Source organism: Mauremys reevesii, linkage group 1 (genome assembly GCF_016161935.1).
Source record: "Mauremys reevesii isolate NIE-2019 linkage group 1, ASM1616193v1, whole genome shotgun sequence".
Lineage (NCBI taxonomy): Eukaryota > Metazoa > Chordata > Testudines > Geoemydidae > Mauremys > Mauremys reevesii.
In genome coordinates this window covers 288,757,666-288,781,486 of record NC_052623.1, presented here as the reverse complement: position 1 = coordinate 288,781,486, position 23,821 = coordinate 288,757,666, and positions in this window count along the sequence as shown.

Here is a 23,821-nt window from a genome sequence, read left to right as displayed (position 1 = left end):
AGCTAAGCACGGGACTAGGCTTCCAAGGAAGTCTGTGGAATCCCTGGCATTAGAGGTTTCTAAGAATAGATTAGACAAACACCTGTCAGGGATGGTCTAGCACAGCGGTTCTCAAACTATGGGTTGGGACCCCAAAGTGGGTTGTGATCCCCATTTTAATGGGGTCGTCAGGGCTAGCTTAGACTTGCTGGGGCTTGGGGCTGAAGCCTGAGCCCCATGGCCCTGGGCAGCGGGGCTCAGGTTACAGGCTCCCGGCTGGGGCTGAAGGTCTTGGGCTTTGACCCCTTCCTCGCCGGGGCAGTGAGGCTCAGGCTTCGGTCCCCCCCTCCTGGGGCATTGGGACTCGGGCAGACTCAGGCTTCAGTCCCCCCCTCCTGGGGTGTTGGGACTCGGGCAGACTCAGGCTTCGGTTCCCCCCCTCCTGGGGTCGTGTAGTAATTTTTGTTGTCAGAAGGGGGTCGCGGTGCAATGAAGTTTGAGAACCCCTGGTCTAGATATACTTAATCCTGCCTGAGAGCGAGGGGATGGACAAGATGATCTCTCAAGGTCCCTTCTAGACTTACCTTTCTAGGCTAGTTGGAATCTCATGTGACTACATACTGCTTCTAAAAATATTAATTGTATTGCCAAATATATGTACTGCCTGAGTGTTTCCATAGTGTGTTTTATGTAGAAATAGTTTAATATGTGAAATATTGTACAACCATCCATTAATTTTGCTATTGACAATGATTTTTGTGATAGAACTACAATATAGTTAGACTATGTTGAGTTTGCCATATTCCTATGCCCTATCAGTTGATTTTGAATGGGAAAGTTCCTAGAGGGCTATTGTATTGAACTGCTAGATGTATATGCTATTCTTCTGGAGTTGTTAGTGAGCCGGATAGATGGAGACTTGACCTCTTTTAAGGTGAACATATTAATCTAATCTGTAGAGAACATGGGCAGGGGAGGAAGGGAGACAGAGAACGTTTCAGATATAATCAGTATCAAGGAAGCAAAACAATGCCTTTCCCAAGTACCTTATATGGCTACAGCCAGCCTTAGTTACCTCTTGGCAATTCTTGTTTTCTTTGTGTTGGTGCTACAGTAACCCCTCTCTATTTATTGTTGGCATGTAGAGGAGATCTCCAAGAATGAACTCCTTGACCTTCCCAGGTGCCACTTGTTTGGAGTTTGGAATACTGTTTCTTTTCATAGGTAGTAAGTTAAGTTGGGATTTTCTTTTATTTAATAAATGTTGGCAAGAAAAAAAAATACTGTTCAGCAGCTACTGCTACCTATCTGGTAGTTTTCATTAAGGATTTTAATGTTCTATCTAAATGCAGTTAAGATCTAATGTAGGGTATAATTTTAATTAATAAAACTTTCAAACAATTGCTGATGCATAGCAGCCATTTTCGTCGATTCCTGCTATCTGATGTTGTGCAGAGGGTATTACTGAGCAGAATAGCAAAATGATGTCTAAAAGTGGCAGGTTTATTTTTCATGGAAATTAGTTTCCTACTGTAGAAATAATCTGAACATCAGTAGTGCAGTGAATCATTATACAGCCATTGAATTGCTATTGATTTAGTGTATTAGTTGATATAGCAAGTATTGTCAAGTTTAAAGCACACAGGGAATTTACAGTGCAATCTGAGCAATTTTGCTGCTGTTAAAGAACTGACTGTCTCTCACTTCATGTATTAATATAGCACTAATGAAGCATAACAGAGTGACAGACTCTAGGACCCTAGACAGGCATGCAGGGTTAAGGCAAACACTCCATGAAGGTGCAGCTGAATACATCAAAATAGCAGGACTGTCTACACTAGGAAATAGCATTGTTCCAGCAACTGGTTGTCATTAATCAGTTGAACTGAACTGGTATTTGATTTAGCTGTAAGTGAAGGCAAGGAGAAACTGTGGTCAGCACCGTTAACTCCAGAGTCAGAGCAGCATTGACCATGGTTTGTTCTAGTTTACATTTATAGTTAAACTGTGGTCAGCACTAATTTAGATGAATGGACCATGTACCAGTTCAGAAACGTCCTGCAGACTCTTCAGACAACTTGAAATGCTAGCTCCTAGTGGTATGATCTGTTCCCATTCTTACAGGTGGGTATTGACCTGGAAACCTAATGACAATTTAAGATGTCAAGATTAACTATTTCACTGCTGATCATTCAGTAGAAATATTCTTCCACTCTGTTAGGCCAAAGGGTGTCAAGTAGATGGATATGCTCCTGGGTTTGCTGGAGTGGGAAAGTAGGAGTTCAACAAAAGGCCCATCTTTCTAAGCAAACAATTTCAAGTAACATCAAGTCACATCTCTCCCTGTCCACAAGAGACAGAAATGACACCTCCTACATTTTCCTGTCTGTCAAAAGCTCCAGTTCTCTAGTCATCTCCTAAAACTTTGAACGGGAAACTGTCAATACAGAACTCTGCTGCGTGATGAAATAGAATTATTTGAGGACAACGTTAGATAAAGTGAATTTAATATAATATACCAGGAAATGTGGGATATCAAGGTGATTATTAATTTTTAATTCAATAAATTCCAGCTTGCAGCAGAATACACAGCACTGTGCTCATGGTAAATAAAATTCTCTTTAAAACTAAATTCTGTAAATTTTATCTAAGTTCAATATAGGGTTTGACAAACAGCAGGATAACAATAAAAATGTGTTATGTCACCCAAGCACTATTTCAGGAAATGGTGCAAACAAGGTACCTAGAAAACAGCACACGGCATAAGTATTTTGTCGTCTAGAACATTGTGCAATTTCGTTTAACATGCAATGAAGTTATACCTAACAACTTTCAACACCAGCTATTGCACCACATGTAACTTCACTAAATGCTCAAAAACCTTGCACTCAGTGGCTCGCTTATGTCAGCACAGTGAGTTTACAGCATTTGGGCCTGATCCACAGCCCACTGAAGTCACTAGAAAGGCTGACCTGTGCAAGACCTATTCATGTTGTTGGATTTTATTTATTTTTACACTATCATAAGAATATAAGAACGGCCATACTGGGTCAGACCAAAGGTCCATCTAGCCCAGTATTCTGTCTTCCAACAGTGGCCAATGCCAGGTGCTCCAGAGGGGATGAACAGAACAGGTAATCACTAAGTGAGCCGTTCCCCTGTCGCTCATTCCCAGCTTCTGGCAAACAGAGGCTAAGGACACCATCCCTTCCCATCCTGGCTAATAGCCATTGATGGACCTATCCTCCATGAATTTATCGAGTTCTTTTTTTAACTCTGTTATAGTCTTGGCCTTCACAACATCCTCTGGCAAAACTGTGACTGTGCGTTGACTGTGCGTTGTGAGAATAAATATTTCCTTTTGTTTTAAACCTGCTGCCTATTAATTTCATTTGGTGACCCCTAGTTCTTGTGTTATGAGAAGGAGTAAATAACACTTCCTTATTTACTTTCTCCACACCAGGCATATTTTTATAGACTTTGTGATAACTGAAGTGTGTGTGTAGGGGTAGCTCCCTTACGGACACCCAGCCAGCCAGTTAGCTGTAAAATCCCTCTTGGTGTCTGTTCTCTGCTTCCTTTACCTATAAACAGTTAACAAGCCCACAGGTAAAGGAAAAGGAGTGGGCACCTGACTAAAAGAGCCAATTTGAAGGTAGAACTTTTTAAAATTGGGAAAGAAACTTTCCCTTTGTTGTTCTCTGGGCTGGAGGAGACACGGAGCAGCAATGCTATAAGCAGAAATGCTGTGTAGGGCTTGAACCAGTTATGAAAATTCATCAGATCATACCTAGTATTACGTATTTAAAACCTCCCAAATATGTAAGTAAATTAGGAATGTTTAGCTAGATGTGATCAGGTTTATTTCTTTATTTGGCTTGTGGATCTCCTCTGTGCTAACCCCAGATGCTTTTGTTTGCTTGTAACCTTTAAGCTGAACCCCCAAGAAAGCTATTTTGGGTGCTTAATTTTTGGAATTGCTCTTGTAAAATATAGCAAAAGCCTAAGTTCCAGATGTATTTTCTTCCTTTTTGTTTTTAATAAAATTAATCTTTTTTAAGAACAGGATTGGATTTTTAGTGTCCTAAGAGGTTTGTGCATATTCTTGGATTAGCTAGTAGCAACAGCTAATTTCCTTTGTTTTCTTTTTCAGTTCTTCCCCAGAGGGCGGGTGAAAGGGCCTGAGGATACCCCATAGGGAAGAATTCCCAAGTGCACCTTCCTAGGTCCAAAGGGTTGGTTATTTTTGCATTTGGGTGGTGGCAGTGTTTACCAAGCCAAGATCAGAGAAAAGCTGTAACCTTGGGAGTTTAATACCAGCCTGGAGTGGCCAGTATTAATTTTTAAAATCCTTGCAGGCCCCCACCTTCTGTACTCAAAGTGACAGAGTGGGGATTCAGCCTTGACAGACCACAATCATATCCCCCCTTAGCCATCTCTTTTCCAAGCTGAAAAGTCCCAGTCTTATTATTCTCTCCTCATACGGAAGCCATTTCATATCCCTAATTATTTGTGTTGCCCTTTTCTGAACCTTTTCCAATTCAATATATCTCTTTTGAGATGGGGCGACCACATCTGCATTCAATATTCAAGATGTGGGCATACCATAGATTTATACAGAGGAAATATAATATTTTCTGTCTTATTATCTATCCCTTTCTTAATGATTCCCAATATTCTGTTTGTTTTTTTGACAGCTGCTGCTCTTTGAGTGGATGTTTTCAGAGAACTATCCACAATGACTCCAAGATCTTTCTTGAATGGTAACAGCTAATTTAGACCCCCATCATTTTATATGTATAGGTAGGATTATGTTTCCCAATGTGCATTACTTTGCATTTATCAACATTTAATTTAATCTGCCATTCTGTTGCCCAGTCACCCAGTTTTGAGAGATCCTTTTGTAGCTCTTCACAGTCTGTCTGGGACTTAACTATCTTGAGTAGTTTTGTATCATCTGCAGATTTTCCCACCTCACTGTTTACCCCTTTTTCCAGATCATTAATGAATATGTTGAATAGGACTGGGCCCAATACAGACCCCTGGGGAACACCACTATTTACCTCTCTCTATTCTGAAAACTGACCATTTATTCCTACCCTTTGTTTCTTTTAACCAGTTACCAATCCATGAGAAGACTTCCCTCTTATCCCATGACTGCTTACTTTGCTTAAGAGCCTTTGGTGAGGAACCTTGTCAAGGCTTTCTGAAAATCTAAGTACACTATATCCACTGGATCCCCCTTGTCCACATGCTTGTTGACGCACTCAAAGAATTCTAGCAGATTGGTGAGGCTTAATTTCCCTTTTAAAAAAAACAACATGTTGATGCTTCCCCAACAAATTATGTTCATCTATGTGTCTGACAATTTTGTTCTTGACTATAGTTTCAACCTGTATTGAAATCAGGCTTACCGGGCTGTAATTACCGAGATCACCTCTGGAGCCCTTTTTTAAAATTGGCATCACATTAGCTATTCTCCGGTCATTTAGTACAGAAGCTGATTTAAATGATAGGTTACAAACTACAGTTAATAGGTCTGCAATTTCACATTTGATTTCCTTCAGAACTCTTGGGTGAATACTGTCTGGTGCTGGTGACTTATTACTGTTTAGTTTATCAATTTGTTCCAAAACCTCCTCTAATGACACCTCAATCTGGGACAGTTCCTCAGATTTGTCACCTAAAGAGTGGCTCAGGTTTGGGAATCTCCCTCACACCCTCATCCGTGAAAACTGATGCAAAGAATTAATTTAGTTTCTCCGCAATGGCCGTATCATCCTTGAATACTCCTTTAGCATCTTGATCATCCAGTGGCACCACTGGTTGTTTAGCAGGCTTCCTGCTTCTGATGTACTTAATTTTTTTTGCTTTGGCTAGCTGTTCTTGAAATTCTTTTTTGGCCTTCCTAATTATATTTTTACACTTCAATTGCCAGAGTTTACGCTCCTTTCTATTTTCCTCAATAGGATTTAACTTCCACTTTTTAAAGGATGCCTTTTTGCCTCTCACTGCTTCCTTTACTTTGTTTAGCCACGGTGGCACCTTTTTGGTTCTCTTACTATGTTTTTTAATTTGGGGTATACATTTAAGTTGAGCCTCTATTATGATGTCTTTAAAAAGTTTCCAGGCAGCTTGCAGAGATTTCACTTTTGGTGCTGTACCTTTTAATTTCTGTTTCACTAACCTCCTCATTTTTGTGTAGTTCCCCTTTCTGAAATTAAATGCTATCATGGTGGGCTGCTTTGATGTTCTCCCCCATACAGGGATGTTAAATTTAATTATATTATGGTCTTTATTACCAAGTGGTCCAGCTATATTCACCTCCTGGACCAGATCCTGTGCTCCAGTGAGGACTAGATCAAGAATTGCCCCTCCTCTTGTGGGTTCCAGGACTAGCTGCTCCAAGAAGCAGTCATTTAAGGTGTCAAGAAACTTTATCTCTGCATTCTGTCCTGAGGTGACATGTACCTAGTCAATATGGGGATAGCTGAAATCCCTCATTATTAATTATTATTATTATTATTGAGTCTTTTTTATTTTCGTAGCCTCTCTAACTTCTCTGGGCATTTCACTGTCACTATCACCATCCTGCTCGGTAATATGTCCCTACTGCTATATTGGATCTAATAATAACAAAGAGTTTCTATGGTACAGTTTGGTTCAATTAAGATTTTTACTTCATTTGATTCTATGCTTTCTTTCACATATTGTGTTATTTCCCCACCAGCATGACCTTTTATGTCCTTCCAATATATTTTGTACCCTTGTATTACTGTGTCCCATTGATTATCCACATTTCACCAAGTCTCTGTGATGCCTATTATATCAATATCCTCATTTAATACAAGGCACTCTACTTCACCCATCTTATTATTTAGACTTCTAGCACTGGTATGTAAGCACTTTAAAAACTTGTCACTTTTCAGCTGTCTGCCATTACAGACTGAATAGGACTCTTTTTCATTTGACTCTCTCATCAGATCCTACCTGTATTTTATCATTTGCCATCCTCTCTGCCTCATTAAGACATATAGAATCTCCATGAATAGATCCTCCTTTAAGGGATGTCTCTGTCCGAAATAGATCCTCCTTTAAGGGATGTCTCTGTCCAAAAATGTATCTGAGTTTCTCTAATATATAAGTGTATTCTCTTTAATTATCTTAATTCCTCTGCCTCATTTTCTCCCCATAAATCACTTTTTCCTCTTTAGCCATGATCTCCTATATCTGTTAATCTGATAAGCGGGGAAGTCAAACGGATCAGTTGAGAAAAACCAAAATAGGATATTAATTGACTATTCTGCAAAGATTAGGTGACCAATCTGAAGAGCTGTCCCAGACTGAGGTGTAAATAGAGGAGGTTTTGGAACAAATTGCTAAATTAAACAATAGTAAGTCACCCAAGAATTCTGAAGGAATCAAATATGAAATTGCACAACTATAAATTGTGGTATGTAACCTATCACTTAAATCAGCTTGTGAACCAGATGACTGGAGGATAGATAATGTGACACCAATTTTTAAAAATGGCTCCGGAGGCGACCCTGGTAATTACAGGCCAGTAAACCTAACTTCAGTACCAGCAAATTTATTGAAACTATAGTAAAGAACAGAATTAGATGAACATGATTTGTTGGGGAAGAGTCAACATGGCTTTTGTAAAGGGAAATCATGCCTCACCAATCTATTAGAAGTATTTGAGGTGGTAAACAAACATGTTCACAAGAGTGATCTAGTGAATATAGTGTACTTGGACTTTCAGAAAGCCTTTGACAAGGTCCCTCACCAAAGGCTCTAAAGCAGGGGTCTCAAACTCCCGGCCCACGGGTCATCTGTGGCCTGCTATCCTCCCCAATGTGGCCTGTGGGGCTCCAGCAGTTTTGGGGCCGGGTCTCTCCCTTTGCCCCACCTGCCACCCCTGGACACTCCCTCCACCAGAGGTCCTGGCAGTGCTGCAGAGCTAAGCGGTGTCTACCTAATGCTCCAGTGGCTGCTGGCCCCTCCCTGCGGCCCAGGGTGAGCCGGCGGGGCTGTGCCTCCGCATGCTGCCCCCGCCCCGAGTGCCCCTGCGGCCAATGGGACGCTGCGGGAGTGGTGTCTTGGGGCAGCAGCGCATGGAGGCCCCCTGGCCCACCCCGTCTTGGACCCCCAGGTAAGTGCCACACCCCGACCCCCTCCCAGAGCCTGCACCCCCACCCCTTCCCCACATACCTGCTCCTGTCCCCAAACTCCATCCCAGAGCCTGCACCCCAGACCCTTTCCCCCACCCAAACTCCCTCCCAGAGCCCACCTCTCACCCCTTCTGCACCCAAACTCCCTCCCAGATCCTGCATCCCAATCCCTTACCCCAGACCTCCTTCCCCACCCAAACTCTGTCCAAGAGCCTTAGGCAGGTGGGGGTGGAGTTTTTTGGGGGGCGGGTTCTGGGTGGCATGAGTGACATTGGCCCACTGGGAAGATTTGAGGACTGGCACTGGCCCTAAGGTAAATTGACTTTGAGACCTCTGCTCTAAAGCAAAGTAAGCAGTGATGGGATAAGAGAAGGTTCTCTCATGGATTGGTAACTGGTTAAAAGATAGGAAACAAAGGGTAGGAATAAATGGTCAGTGTTTAGAATGGAGAGAGGTAAAAACTGGTGTCCCAAGGGATCTATAGTGGGACCAGTGCTGTTCAACATATTCATAAATGATGTGGAAAAAGTGGGTAAACAGTTAGGTGGGAAAATTTGCAGATGATACAAAATGACTCAAGATAGTTAAGTCCAAAGTAGACTGCAAAGAGTTACAAAGGGATCTCACAGAATAGGTGACTGGACAAGAAAATGGCAGATGAAATTCAGTTTTGATAAATGCAGAGTAATGCACCCTAGAAAACAATCCCAACTATACATACAAAATGATGGGATCTAAATTAGCTGTTACCACACAAGAAAGAAGTCTTGGAGTCACTGTGGATAGTTCTCTGAAAACATCCACTTAATGTGAGGCAGCAGTCAGAAAAGCTAATAGAATTTTAGGAACCATTAGGGATAGATAATAAGGCAGAAAATATCATAATGCTACTATATAAATCAATGGTATGCCCACACCTTGGATACGGCATGCAGTTCTGGTCTCCCCATGTCAAAAAAAGATATATTAGAATTGGAAAAGGTACAGAGATGAGCAACAAAAATAATTAATGGTACGGAACAGCTTCCATATGAAGAGAGATTAAAAAGACTGGGACTTTTCAACTTGGATAAGAGATGACTAAGGGGGGATATAACAGAAATCTATAAAATCATGAATGGTGTAGAGACAGTAAATAAGGAAGTGTTATTTACTCCTTCATATAACCCAAGAACCAGGGGTCACACAATGAAATTAATAGGCAGCAGGTTTATAACAAATAAAAGGAAGTACTTCTTCACCCAATGCATAGTCAACCTGTGGAACTCATTGCCAAGGGATGTTGTGAAGGCCAAAAGTATAAGTGGGTTCAAAAAAGAATTTGATAAATTCATGGAGGATAAATCCATCAATGGCTATTAGCCAAGATGACCAGGGATGCAACCCCATGCTCTGGGTGTCCCTAACCTCTGACTTCCAGAGGCTGGCAATGGACAAGAGGGGATGGGATCACTTGATGATTTCCTGTTCTGTTCATTCCTTCTGAAGCACCTGACATTGGTTAGATGGACCACTGGTCTGACCCAGAATGGTTGTTCTTATGTTCTAACAAGCTGGTAAAGAGGAGTTTTCTGCCAAGCAGGTTACACTCAGATCATAATAAACCTTCCTCTTTAATTTGACAATTACTCCAGTAAGAATTTCATAGGAAGAGTTCCATTTAACATGCTTCATAAAGTTGATATTAAAATTTCTATGCATGTTTGCATAAATACATATTATTTAACTGACAGTGTAATGGCTGCCTCAGAGCTGTTACAGTTGGCCATGTACACAGGCAAGTTGGAAACTGTTAAAAAGCAGATAATGCACATGATCGAGTTAAATATTTCTTTTCCTGCTTTCAGAATATTTGCTGGTGTTTTTCAGTTTCATTGTCCCTGAGAGACCACAGCTTCCCATCACCACTTTAGAAACAGCTCACCTGCCAATGCTTTCTGACTTGCTGACTGGACAGGGCAGGAAGCCACAATTGCTCAGTAAATGTATCTCTCCACATCTCACAGCTCTGACAATGCGTGGCTATTTGGATAGGAAGAAGCTGTGGTGACTGCAAGCAACCACAAAATGCTAAAAGGGACCTTTTCCAGTTATTTACAATACTCAGAGTCAGAGCAAAACAAGTGCTTTTTAACTCTAACATAAACACAGAAGAATAGTAGTTTGGGTGCAGGCGCTCTAATTTGCTCTAAAACAAAATCCTCACCCTGCAGATTCAAAAATTCAGCCCTCCCTGGGGTTTGGTTTTGTTAAAGAAATTAATAACATAAAAACACAACCAGAATCTCAAGACAGTCTATCTTGAACCTTTTCTTCAGGCTGGTGGCTCCTACAGTGCCTACCTCAGAACTGCTCACCCCAGATCCCTTCTGTCTCTAGAAAGCAGCTCCCACTTCCTTTGCAGTAAAAAACCTCCTGCCCTGGTGAGTCAGCAGAATCCATTTAGCTCTTTCCCACTAGAATAAACACCAGCTAGAAGGGAGGAAGGTGTTTCAAGAAAACATTGCTACCCTGTTACACAGCATGAAGGTGTTCAGATATGTGGCTTTGGTTCTGGAACCAACTCGCGCTGTTTTTTTTCCAAGATATGAAAAAATCTGACTTAGCAACAACCTCTGAATGAGACACTTAGGATCAAATCCTCATGAAACTTCCTTTTACAGTGGGATTATTTGAAGCAAACCCAAGGCTTACGTCAACAATGTTATTGAAGACTAAAGCCTGATTCTACAAGTAGCTCTGTGCAACTGTCTATTGACCCATTCACTTCAGAGGGGCTTGGTTCAAGATTCACTTAAGAGCCTGATTCTGATCTTACAGTAACTCCACTGAAATCAATGGAGTTGCTGTGAGATCAGAATCAGGCCCTCATGCCTCAAAGTCATTGACTTCAATGGAGTTACGCTGGTATAAAATCAGACCTACATTTTAAAAAGAGACTGTGATGGGACAGGGAGGGAGAACTAGGCCTTGGTGGCCCCCTATGGATGGCTCCACTGCTCAGCTGCACTCTTCAGGAAACTTATCTGTGAAGAAAAGAGCAGCCATTTTGAATATCAGCAAGATCTAGTCCTCCAGCAGCCAGATGGGCAGGGGACCAACAACAGCCAATCAAGGCCCATCAAGCCAAAATAAAAGGAGCTGCTTGCTATCAGCAAGCAAGTCAGTTCTGAAGTTGGAGCTATAAGAGTGAGGAGGGATGCTCCTTAAGCTGCAGATAGAGGAACTGGGACAAGAGCTAAGAAAGAACCCTGTTGATTAAATTGGAGAGAGGGAATTTAACCCAGATAGTGTAAGATGCTATTTTGTTTATAATTGGTCCTGGAGTGTAAGGAACTGTTTCTATCTTTTGAGTTTGTTATACACCAGAAAAGGTTTTGGAGTGTGTGACCGGGCCACAAGGCCAAGTCCCAGAAGCCCCATGGGGGGCAATGGTAGCTCAAGAGGAGGGCAAAACTATAACTGGATAACAAGGGATCCTCAAGAGATGAGTACAACTCACCACACAGGCCATAAGATACTTCAGGGAAAAAATTCAAAGTTAGGCACCTACATAAAAGTGGCTTGATTTCTTCTCCCCCCCAACACACTGAACTCCCCTAAACTTCCATCTCTAGGTTTCTCTCATGGCTATTATTCTAGCAAGTAGCTTATAGTATCAGTAATTATACATGTCTTTAATTAAAGATAGTAAATAAAAATTAATGGATACTTGAGCATACTCAGTTTTTTCAGCTAATAGGCCAGATTCCATGGTCCATTCTAGCTGCCTTTTACCACTCTAGAGAACCCAGATGCCCAGTTAAACTGGCCAATTAAACCAGGTTTACAGCTGCTTTGCATGGCTGTAGTGCCACAAAGGACCACACCAGTGAAGCTGGCCCAACTGTTAACATTTTACAGGAAAACGTAAAATGCAGGAGCACAAGCAATCTAAGCACAGAGTTTGATATACTTTAAATTTTATGTAATCTAGTAGAGAAAGTTCTGAGATTATTTAAAAGAAATAATCTTCACTTCTTGTTCCAATTACACTAAGGAAGACAAACAGCAGAGAATGTGAAAGTTAACTAAAACCTCTCCTAAAATTGTGCTGAATTCACTAGTGGCAAGAAGATGGTGAAGCCATATTGGCTTGTACTCTACAACAACAAGATTTTAAAAGAGTGTTACAGGAAAAATCAACAAAAAGCAATATAAACTGGTCACCATTTACAAATTTAGGTGTCTACACTTTGAGAAGCAATGGGGTTGTCAGGAGCACAGCTGGCTCCCAGCCAGGTTGCTAGACAATCCAGCAAGCTCAGCTGGGTGCAATACACCTTTGCTAAATGACCCTGCTTCCTGATTGGGCATGGGAACCAGCAGCTTGCTACTTGAGTATTCCAGTGGCTGCAGCATAGCAGCTGCTCAACTCCTACCATGCTGCAGCTGTGGCTTCCTGCGCCAGCTACTTGCTCCAGACTGTTTTCAGCCCTTATTCCACCCCTGCTCTAGCCTTGATTCCTGTCCACTTCAGTCTACTCCTTGCCTCCAAGTCCTGATTTGACTCAGACTCCCACCTTTGGCTCGGCTTCTCAACCCTGATTTTGGCTTGGTGTTCTCTGTCCTGTCTCCAGTTCTTACCTGACTCCTGAATTTACACTCGCCATTATTTCAAACTGTTGCTACAACTACCAGGCAAGGTCCAGGCCCATTGGGTAGACCAACTATGCCCTGACAACCTACAGTTTGAGCAGCCCTAAAATACCAGGTGTAGGGAAGGCATGAGCCTAATAACATGGAGGTACCTCCTGAAATGACCTCAGCAGGAGCTCTGCTCACCCTTGTGGACTTAGTTGCAGCCTTACAGGAAAAGCAGACCTAGGTTTTTGCACTTTGAGATCAGAATGCAGTCCTGCAGGCCCAGGTGCAAGCCCATGAAATGCAGGCACAGGATGCCACAGTACAAGATTGGAATGCTACCCTCAAGATCCAGGTGCAAGCCCAGGCAGTGGCTACAGCCCCCTGACCCTCGCACCTTCTATCCACAAGCCCGAGGTCTCTATACTGGACAAGTTCAATGTCCATGCCATATTCTGTGGGTTCTTGAATCAATGTTGTCTGCTATTCATCCTGTGACTGCTATCATACTCCATGGACCAGTCCCAAGTAGGACTTGTGATTAGCCTGCTTACCAGAGACTCCCTGACATAGGCTTCCCCACTATTGGAGGCATCTAGCCCTCTTCTCAAATGGTTGAGGAATGTTAGGGTAATAAAAAATGCATGCCATTGCCTGAACAGAGAGTGCACTGCAGAAACTGTGCTCCAGGTCCTCTGGCAGGGGTACCGACCCATCATCAAATATGCAGCTGGCTGCTGATACCTGCTGGAATGAGATGTCACAAATACATTACTTCTGGCAAAGACTCAGTCACCCTTCTAAGGACAAATTAGCTCAGTTGGAACCCCTGCCTAGGCTTGGGACTGTGCATTAGGATTGATGACTAGCTTACGGAATGAGAAATGCATCACTCAACCCTTGTGGAACCAGACCCTTCTGTCCGTTATGACTCTAGGAAATCTATTGGACCCTGATCTGATGCAGATTGACCAAATGTGACCCCTGCATCTCCAACAATGAAAAGAGATTGTACCAGGCTCTAGGACTCTGCCTGTACTGTGGGAAATCTGGGGATTTTTGCAGTGGGTTGCCTGGCCAAGGACCGATGCCCCTCCATGTCGGGAAATGCCAGATATGGACAAGGCTGGGTCAGTACTCCATTCTGTCCCACAGTGAGCTGCTCTGCTGCTCCAAGAATTTGTCAAGGGTCATTGGATTCCTATCCTCTCCCCTGAGCTCCTTTAGATCATTCAGCCATCACTCCTCTCTTTGGGATCCATCACATATCAGACCAGTGGTGGCCACCAGGAAATCAAGCATTTTGGGGTGATCTATGTCCTGCATTTGCCAATCATCCTTGACACCCACAACCCCCGAATCATCTGGCAATCAAATACAGTGCTCTTCTGCTCCCTGCAGTGCCAGTGAAAATGCCTCCCGAGTCCCTGTTCATGGTTGACTGTGCTCTGTGGTATGCTCCAACCCCCAAGGCTCCCAGAGAGGCAAGCAGTGGGTCCAGCCACACATAAGATTCTTGTCAAATACCTGGAGTTTACCAGGGTGTTCAATAAACAGAAGGCAGATGCAGGAATGAACACCATGAAGTTGAGGAGGAAGATCTTACCACTGTTATCAAATTCTCTCACTTCATTGGAGGGAAGAAAGAAGGCCATCTGATGAAACACCAGAGAGTAGATGGTGGTCAAACAGGTGTCTGGAAAGCAGAGAGCAATCTGGCAGTCCCTGAAAAACTCTAGTGCCTTCTTAGGGGTCAAGCTTCCATCTACAGAATGGCCTCCTCTTACATTCCTGAAGGAGACCCTGGAATCCAAGTATTGATGATGTGCCATGAGTTCCCCATGGAAGGACATATTGGCCAGTTCAAGACCAGGAATCTGATTTCCAAGTATCTCTGGTGGCCAACCTTATGAAAAGATTTCAAGGACTATGTTAGGATGAGTCACCTATGCACCCACACTAAAAAACCATGCACAAGGCCTGTAGGCCTTCTCCAACCCCTTCCCATGCCCTCACACCCTCAGTCTATCCTCTCAGTGGACTTCTTGGGAGTAGCTCTACAATGAGTGCTTGGTGGTCCTGATAGTGGGGGACCTCCTGATGAAAATGGCCCATTTCATCCCTTGTTGTACCCTTCCATCAGCCCGTGAAAATGCACAGTTCTTCTTGGAACACATCTTCTGGTATCACAGCATGCCAGGTCTGATAATTTCTGATCAGGGCACCCAGTTTGTCTCCCAATTTAGGCAGAAATTCCTCTGCCTTTTTGGACCAAGCACCTCCTCTCAATTGCCTACTACCTTCAGAGTGACTGCCAGATGGAAAGGGTCAACCAGACAATGGAACGGTACCTCTGCTATTTTGTGAATTTTCACCAAGTTGACTGGGTTCTCATTATTTTTGACTGAATTTGCTTACAATAACGCAACTTATGCATTTACCCAGCAAAGCCCATTCTTCAATAACTTAATTTTTCATCACTAATTTTGCGCTGAGCTATCAGAAGGCCCTTCCATTCTGGCAGCAACAGACTTGGTCCTTCATCTCTGATGAATTCATCAGGAGCTCAGAGCATTTGGCCATTGCCAAAAAGTCATATAAGAGCTATGCTGATTGACATTGGCAAGTTGCCCTGGACTTAAACATAGGAAATAAGGTATGGCTCTCCACCTAGAACTTGAAATCATCCTATCCCTCTTTCAAGCTTGAACACAAGTATCTGAGCCCCATTTAGATCACCCAGAAGATAAATCCGGTGACCTTCAAACTCCAGCTCCCAGAATCCCTCAGTATCCACACTGTCTTTCAGTCAGCCCTTCCCTGGGTGGCTAGATCCACCACTATCCCTACAATGGCCCAGGAACAGTATGAGGTCCATCAAATCCTCATCTCCTGACAGGTCAGGGATAAGTTCCAATACTTAATACACTGGAAGAGGTATAGTCCAGATGAGCGATCCTCAGATCCCATAGAAAACATCCATGCCCCTGCCCGTTACAGGAATTTCACCAATGATGCCCTGAGAAACCAGGATTTAGGGCCCTACAAGGAGCACTGGCTGGCTCCCAGTCTGGTCTCTAGGCAACCCAGCAAGCTCAGCTGGGCCAAATGGTTGGACTTCTTGATTGGGCAGGGGAACCAGCAGCCTGCTACATGAGCTTTGCAGCAGCTGCTCAGGGTGGTACCATGCCTGCAGTTGTGCTTTCCCGGCTATCACTTCTGCTTGCCGCTCCAGCCAGCTTCACTTTACTCATTGCCTCCCTCCCCTGATTCTGACTCATGCCCCCACTTTTAGCTTGGCTTCTCAATCCTGACTCCGGCTTCACCTCAAACTAGTACCTGATTCCTGGAATCACGCTCACTATTACTCTGAACCGCTGCCACAACCACCAGGCAAGGTCTTGCTCCACCCACTAGGTAGGCTGCCCTAGCCCCACCATCTTACAGTGGGCCAGGGGATACAGCCTTGAAATGGGACTTAGATTACCTGAGTTTTGTTCCCATCTCTGCTATTGACCTGCGGTGTAACCTTAAGCAAGTTACTTGACAAATATGTGTCTTCACTTCCCCTCCTATGCCTTGACTGTCTTGGGGTGGGAGTATTTCATAGAGCATCAGGGTTGGAAGGGACCTCAGGAGGTCATCTAGTCCACCCCCCTGCTCAAAGCAGGACCAATCCCTGGACAGATTTTTGCCCCAGATCCCTAAGTGGCCCCCTCAAAGATTGAACTCAACCCAGGCCAATGCTCAAACCACTGAGCTATCCCTCTCCCACTCTTAATGGGTGTCTGTAGAGTGCTTAGCACTGTGAGGCCCTCCAGTGATGGTTGGGACATCTAGACATTACTGAAATGCAAATAAATAATAATGATCTTTAAACAGGTGCCTAAATAGAAGTGGCTTGCTTTTTTTTTTCCCCCAAAGAAGCTGACCAACTGCTGTTTATTTACTATTTTAAATTAACAAAACAGAACTGCTGACAGTACAAATTATTTGCTAGAGCAACAGTCTTGACAGAAATATAGAAGAGGAACTGAAAAGTATCTATATATAACATGTATGTATAAATTAAAATAAACTTTCTAAGGGTATGTCTAGACTGTAATGGAAGCGCAGGGGTTGTGGGACTTGAGCTCGCAGGCTTGTTCTTTTTAAGCTCAGACTTGAGCATCCACACTAACTATTGACCACAGGTTTAGAATGTCTGGATCCAGGTCTCACAGCTGTGCTCATGCATCCACATTGTGCTACATAGACCTGAGTCAAACTAGCCTATGCCTAGGGCCCTCCCCTGCTGTAGCTGCTCTAGCCCTTTGTCACGTGCACTGTGGTAAAACTTGACTGTCTATCCCACAGCACTTTACAGGAAGTTGTTGCAGCCTGCCAACACATCCTGCCAAGCTGTCTTTTAGGTCTGCACGTTCCAGGCAACTGGAGCCAGCAACACGGAGGGGTCATCATTTTGAAGAAGTTTGAAGAAGGCTGCTTGGGCTTTCACTCCTGTTCCATGAACCAGGCAGAGCATCCAGGAGATGCTGGTGGACATTTTGGTGGCATTTTCTGACCTAGCGAAGGCACCTGTCTAAGGAGGAGAATACAGACCTAGCAGACTTGAACTGTCTGATGCTACACACAATTCTTGGTATAGCTTCTGATGCCCCCTTTATAGACCAGCATTTATGGAGCAGGGCTACAAGCTCAGACTGGTGGGATCACATCATCATGTGGACTTGGGGTGTCTGGCAATGGCTCTAGAACTTTCACATGACGAAAGCTCCAGAAATGTAGCTTTCTGAGCACCTTGCCCTGATCCTCTAGCATCACGGCACATGTAGTCAATCATCTGGAACCTAGCTACCCCAGACCGCTCCAGGTCTATTGCTAATCACTTTGGTGGTGGAAAATCGACTGTTGGTAAAGTCATGGCTGAGGTTTCTGAAGCAATAAAGCATGTGATTTTACCCAAAGGTGGTGGACATAAAAAATATCCCTGAAGTAATTGCTGGTTTTTAGAGAACGGGGTTTCCAAACTGCATCAGGGACATTGATGGGACTCATGTGCCCATAGTTTGTCTTCCTCAAGAAACACAAAACCATAAACTACACTGTTATGCAGGTCCATGTGGACCACAGAGGCTGATTTATGGATGCCAATGTGGGCTGCACTGGAAACATTCATGAGGCTAGGTTTTTCTGTTGATTGGGAATCTGCCTTCATGGACAGGCCAGGACACTATTCCCACCAAATGCCATTGTCATAAATGGATTAACTGTCCCTGCTGTTATTCTAGAGGACCCAGCATACCTCCTTCTTCTTTCACTTATGAAACCATATCATGATAAGAGGCCCTTGCAAAAGACTCTCAGTAAGTCTAAGATGGTGGTTTAAATGTGCATTGAGATTGAAATCCTGCTGGTGCTGTTCACATGTTTGGATTCCAGTGTCATCAATGTTGTCTGCATTATTGTGGCTTGCTGTGCTCTTTACAATCTTTGAATCTTAAGGTGAGCATTTTCTGCCCCTAAATGGACCTTCCATGACAGTAATGGATTACTGTGTACTGTTGCTGAGCCAGTACACACAGCCAGAAAGTGCATCTGTCACAGTGGGAGCACAGTGGCAACAGAAATCAGGGATATTACATCTAGGGTCAAGGTGGACACATGACCGGAAGCAAAAGGTGTCATCTGACCTCTCTAAGAACTCCTCCCACCGCCCTCTACCAATCATGATGGGGTTTGGCCACAGAGAACCTCACAGAGAGTGGATTTGACCAATCAGGGAGGAGTTCCAGGGTGGGGTGACCCGCCCAGAAGAGGGTCATGTGACCCCTCTAAGATCTCCCCCTACTTCCCTATACCAATCAGAGTGCAGCACCGCCCCGGAAAGTCCCAGAGCTACGCGGAAGATGCCATTTCGTTCCAAGAATGCATGTTTTAGAAATCATGGAAAGGCTAAGAGGAAACATGGACTTCTTCACCACACCAGTGAGAACATTGGACTTTGTTTTAGCTCCAAGAGCCTTCGTGGAGGAAGCTCACCATCAGCAACAGTTCCGAGGAGGAGGAGGGAGCAACCATGGGGAGTCCTTTGGCCCAGCCCTTAATGGATATGCCGGAACCTGACCCCAACACCCAAGAGCTCATAGGGCAGACTGACGAGTGTGATGGCCTCTCATTTTCCACCCCTATGGAGGAAGGCAACCGTGGCTCGTGAGGATCACCGTTGGACAAGGTGAACAGAAAAGACATCACTCAGGTAAATGAATGATTAAGAAGTGACGGTCGAGGATGGGATGTAATAGGGTAGGAACCAAACTGGGAGTTTGCTTAAATTTTAAAAAACAAGTGGTGGGGCCTTATAGCTGTTTTGTTTCTGAAAATCTCTCGACAGCTCGACAATGCCTTTCCAGAGGCCCTGGAGTCCCCGGACAGTGTTGCATCAGACAGTGAAGATGAACCAGGCCCACCTTGTTTTTGCTCAACGCCAGTACAAATCATTGACAAGGAGTCCGAGGATGATGGATTTGTGGAGTTAAGGAGGAGGCGTGGCATGGAACTAATTGAGCCAGTGCCACGTTGTGAGGGTAAAAATGTCATGCGAACTATTGTACGTGTTGCTGTTTATGCTGTCCTTAATCACTGTCTTAGGGAAAAGCTTTTTGAAGATTGTGAGGGCCATGTCATAGACGTGTCAGGCCAACGGCACCAGGACTGTGTGACTTGGACTTCAGAGGATATAGACTGCAAGCTCCGGGACCTGTGTGCTGAACTGTGTTTGGAAAGCTTATTAAACACTGTTATTGCCATAGGTTATGCTATGCAATGTCTGTGCTTAATTCAAGAACATTTAGCACAAGGGGTGACCTTGGTAAATGCTGTATAATTTGGTCGAGACCCTGACAGTGTTTTAAAGAAAATGACCAAACCGAAGAATGCCTGCTTAGAGTGTTATATTGACCATATGGTCTGCACAAAAAGTTACAGAACCCTGCTTAGGAAAAAGAGTATTTGTAAGAAAACTAAAAGGATTAAGTTAGAAAATGGTGAGGGGACAAACATCCGATATAAAACTTGGTAGCTTGTAAATAAAAATATCTATTGAAAAGGGCTTTGTGACGATCTGTGTTTCTGTTAGAAGGTCTGTATGGCCCTTAAGTAAGATAAAAGTTTTGATGGAGCATCCTGGTTTGTTTTCAAGGGCTGTATGTCTTTTAAATAAAAAAAAAAGATTGTGAGAACTCAGCTATTGTGTCTTTGAGTAAAGAGACCTATTTACAGCAAAAAGCTGAAATGTGTATAGTAGAATCCTGAGGAAAAATAAAAAATGTGTTTAAAATAAAGCACAAAAAAAAAAGCTCCAAAATTATGTATAAAACAGGGATGTTTGAGACGTGTTTGAGTACAATAGCGCTGACTCACTCTGTTGAATTGATGGTTTAACCACATCCCCACTGAATAGCCAGGGTGATTCTATTGAGTCTATTGAGTCTGTAGGTCTAGATGTGATTATCCACCCTTGTTTCCATCAGCGTTAAACGTATCAGTAATCAGTAATTAAGTCTGATGTGTGTACACCCACAGTAAGGGAGGTGGGTGCGTGGGGATGGTGAGCTCTGATTAATACTAAATGAAATAAAACCTCAGGAGTTTATAGAATTCTTTTGGACAATTTAAATATAACCCAGGAGTTTGTAGAATGCTATTGGACAATTTAAACGTAACCTCAGGAGTTCGTAGACGCTATTGGAGAGTTTAAATAAAACTTTAGGAATTCGTTGACTGCTATGGATCAGTCTTTCTAGCAACTCAAAGTCATTAAAAGTTTAAAATAATATATTTACATAAATAAACAAGGGTCTAATCCAGGGGTTCCCAAACTTGGTTCGTAGCTGGTTCAGGGTAAGCCCCGGTGGGCTGTGAGACATTTTGCTTACCTGAGCGTCCACAGGTATGGCCGCTTGGAGCTCCCAGTGGCTGCGGTTCACCATTCCGGGCAATGGGAGCTGTGGGAAGCGGCGCGGTCTGGGCCACCACTTCGCGCAGCTCCTGTTGGCCAGGAATGGTGAAGCGTGGCCACTGGGAGCTGCGAGTGGCCGTACCTGCAGATGCTCAGGTAAGCAAAGGATCTTGCGATCTGCCAGGGGCTTACCCTGAACAAGCCACGAACCAAGTTTGGGAACCCCTGGTCTAACCCAAATGAAATGTTTCAAGGGTTCACAAACCTCCACCATACTTTTATAAAATAAGCATTTGCTGTAAGAACACTCAAACATTTTAAAGCTATGGGAAAAAACCCTAAGAATCAAACATTTAAAAGCTATGGGTATTTGTAGAGTGTTTACTATGGTTGTGCTCCATCCATTTTATTTCAAAACAAACCAAAACTTCAAGCATGAAAGAAACAGGGTTTTTTTTAAAAAAACAAAACAAAACAAAACCCTAGACAGTCCTTGATATCTGCAAGGTCCTCACAGTCAGGGGAGGGTACAGTAACATTAAGGATTGTTGTGTATGGTGATTTACTGTTTAATACTGTTAGAAGGCCGTATAGTACTCTTTTTCATTGAAACAGGCAAATGTATTTTAACTTAAAAAAAAATCCCAGTTGTGCAGATCACAAAAGGGGGATGTTTGGGGAGGAGTGCTTAAAATCCTTAAGTCTCTATCAATTAAGAGTTGTAGTGAGCAAATCAACCTGCTAACTTCAGACTTTGAAATTTGTTTGAAACACAGAGTTAGAAAGGTATAAGAACCCTCAGCTTTCTGGAGACTGTCCTTTTTTTATCTTGAACAGAACAGCTGCTGGACTGCAAGACTAGGTATGTTGCTTGTTTTTTAACTCTGAGAGTATATAATATTATTCTTTGTCCATGCTGTCCTTACTAAGAATGATACATATCTTTATTTCAGTGTGATCTGTTTAGCATGGAAACAGCAACTTCAAGCTGTATTTGACCAGGGCAAGGTAAAACCCTATTTTTAACTATAGTTGTGCTTAATACTGTTTAATAAAAAACCCAGATATTAAAGAGGTTGTATAGGGGTTTGATGCATTTAGGGAATAATACTAACTACAATTTTGCTTGTTCGTTAACCCAAAAGCCCAAATACACATGTGGAAAAACAGAATAACCATGTGCCAGCATCCCTTTATCCTGTGGTGGAGGGTAAATTTCTGCAACTGGCTTTTAAATGCATGTGGGTTTATTGAAAAGTATTTTGTTGCAAACTATTGGTTTGGTGTGTTTAAAACTACTGTGTGTGGAGGGGTTATTCTGTGCAAAACAGAGATGGGTTTATTGAAAAGGATTTTTGTTGCAAATTGTTGGTTTGGTGTGTTTAACTCCCCCCCCTTTTTAAAATTAAACAGTATTAAGGACAAACCCATCCTGATTGGTAGAGGGCGATGGTTGGGGTCACATGACCCACTTCCGGGCAGGTCACTCTGCCCCGGAACTGCCCCCGATTGGTTAAATCCACTCTCCGACAGGTCCTCTGCGGCTGGAAACCATCCTGATCGGTAGAGGGCGCTAGGAGGAGTTCTTAGAGTGGTCACATGATACCGTTTGCATCCGGACATGTGTCTGCCTTGAGCTGGGATGTAAAAACCCTGGGGTAGGAGGCTGAGGGGTCAGGGGATGGGGCCTATGTTTGATTGATGGTAGGCCCCTTATACTACTCATGTCTTTCTGCTGTGCTCTGCTTTCTTCCTCAAGCAATGTTCCAGCTCCAGAAACTCTGCTGCACATCTCTCCTCACGTGTTGCACTCCTCTCCTTGCACACTGCTGCCTGTCTGTCTTTTCCACTTGGTGTGAATCCTTGTCCCTTAGGTATTGTACTTGCTTGTTGGCCCAGTCCAGTATGTCTACCATAAGTTCATCATAGAAATGCTTCCTCTTTGACAGCTCTGTAACAGTTTGAAATCCCAGGCTCCTGCTGGACTATGGCTAGGCTGCAGAGATGGAAGGGACTGAAAGCAGGTAACAAACAGTATATTATTGTCTCAGCACTTCAAAAAGGTTTAGTGCATCCTCAAGGGCAAAAAATGATACTTTGTAAAACTCAGCTCCATTATATTCCCAGAGGAACACTCTGGTTCGCAAAAGCTCCATGGACACAAATGAGTTAACAGAATAAGAAGACTGAGGCAGGCATGGTTTACTACTTAAGGTTTCTCAGTCCCTTCAGGCATTCCACATTCTGGAGGATATAAAAATCCTGGAGTTTCACGAATGGCAAAGGGACAATCTGTTCCAAGCTACTGGTGGCAAGCCAGCAATATGCCTATAGCAGGATGCGGTCTGTTCCTACCTTCTAGCACCACAGAAACTGGCTCAGGCTCCAGTGGCTCTGTATCCACTGTGCAGTTTATTTGAGGTCCCTCCACCTACACCTTCACAGTCTCATGCAACAGTACTATTTACAATATCCACTGTGCTATCAGCCCTCCCCTCAGCACCTGAAAGCAACAGAGGTCTCCCTTCCCTGAGGCCTCTGTGAGGCTGGGCTCGGCTGGGCTCAGCTAGGCCTGTTCCTCTTTCTCTGTCCCCTTGTACTTGCTTCCTGCACCTCCTTATCAGTCTTGAGCTGATGGGCTAATTGGCTCATTAACTCACCTAGCCTAATCAGCTAATCACCTTTAATTACCCAATCAGCTTTCTGCAGGGACAACAATGAGTGTCAGAGTGCAGGCTCACCTGTTAACTTCGTGCACTCTGTTACAATATCACAAAGATATTCAAGCTTATGGTGACTGAGCAGCACATCTACGAGTGGAGCGGGCTGGTGTCCTATAGAGGAGGGCCTTGAAAAAATACCCTTCCCTGACTTGTGACTACCTATCTGATGTTCCTACTGTGGGAGAAGGTTGAAACTATCAGCACCCAGGACGGAGTCAAAATTCACGGGGAATCAATAGGATATCTACATGGATTACTGCCTCCCAACAGCTTACCATACAGTCTGCTCTGACTACATCTCCCTGTGGATGACATGCAAACACATATGATAATACAAACTCTCAAAGAACTGCAAACAAACC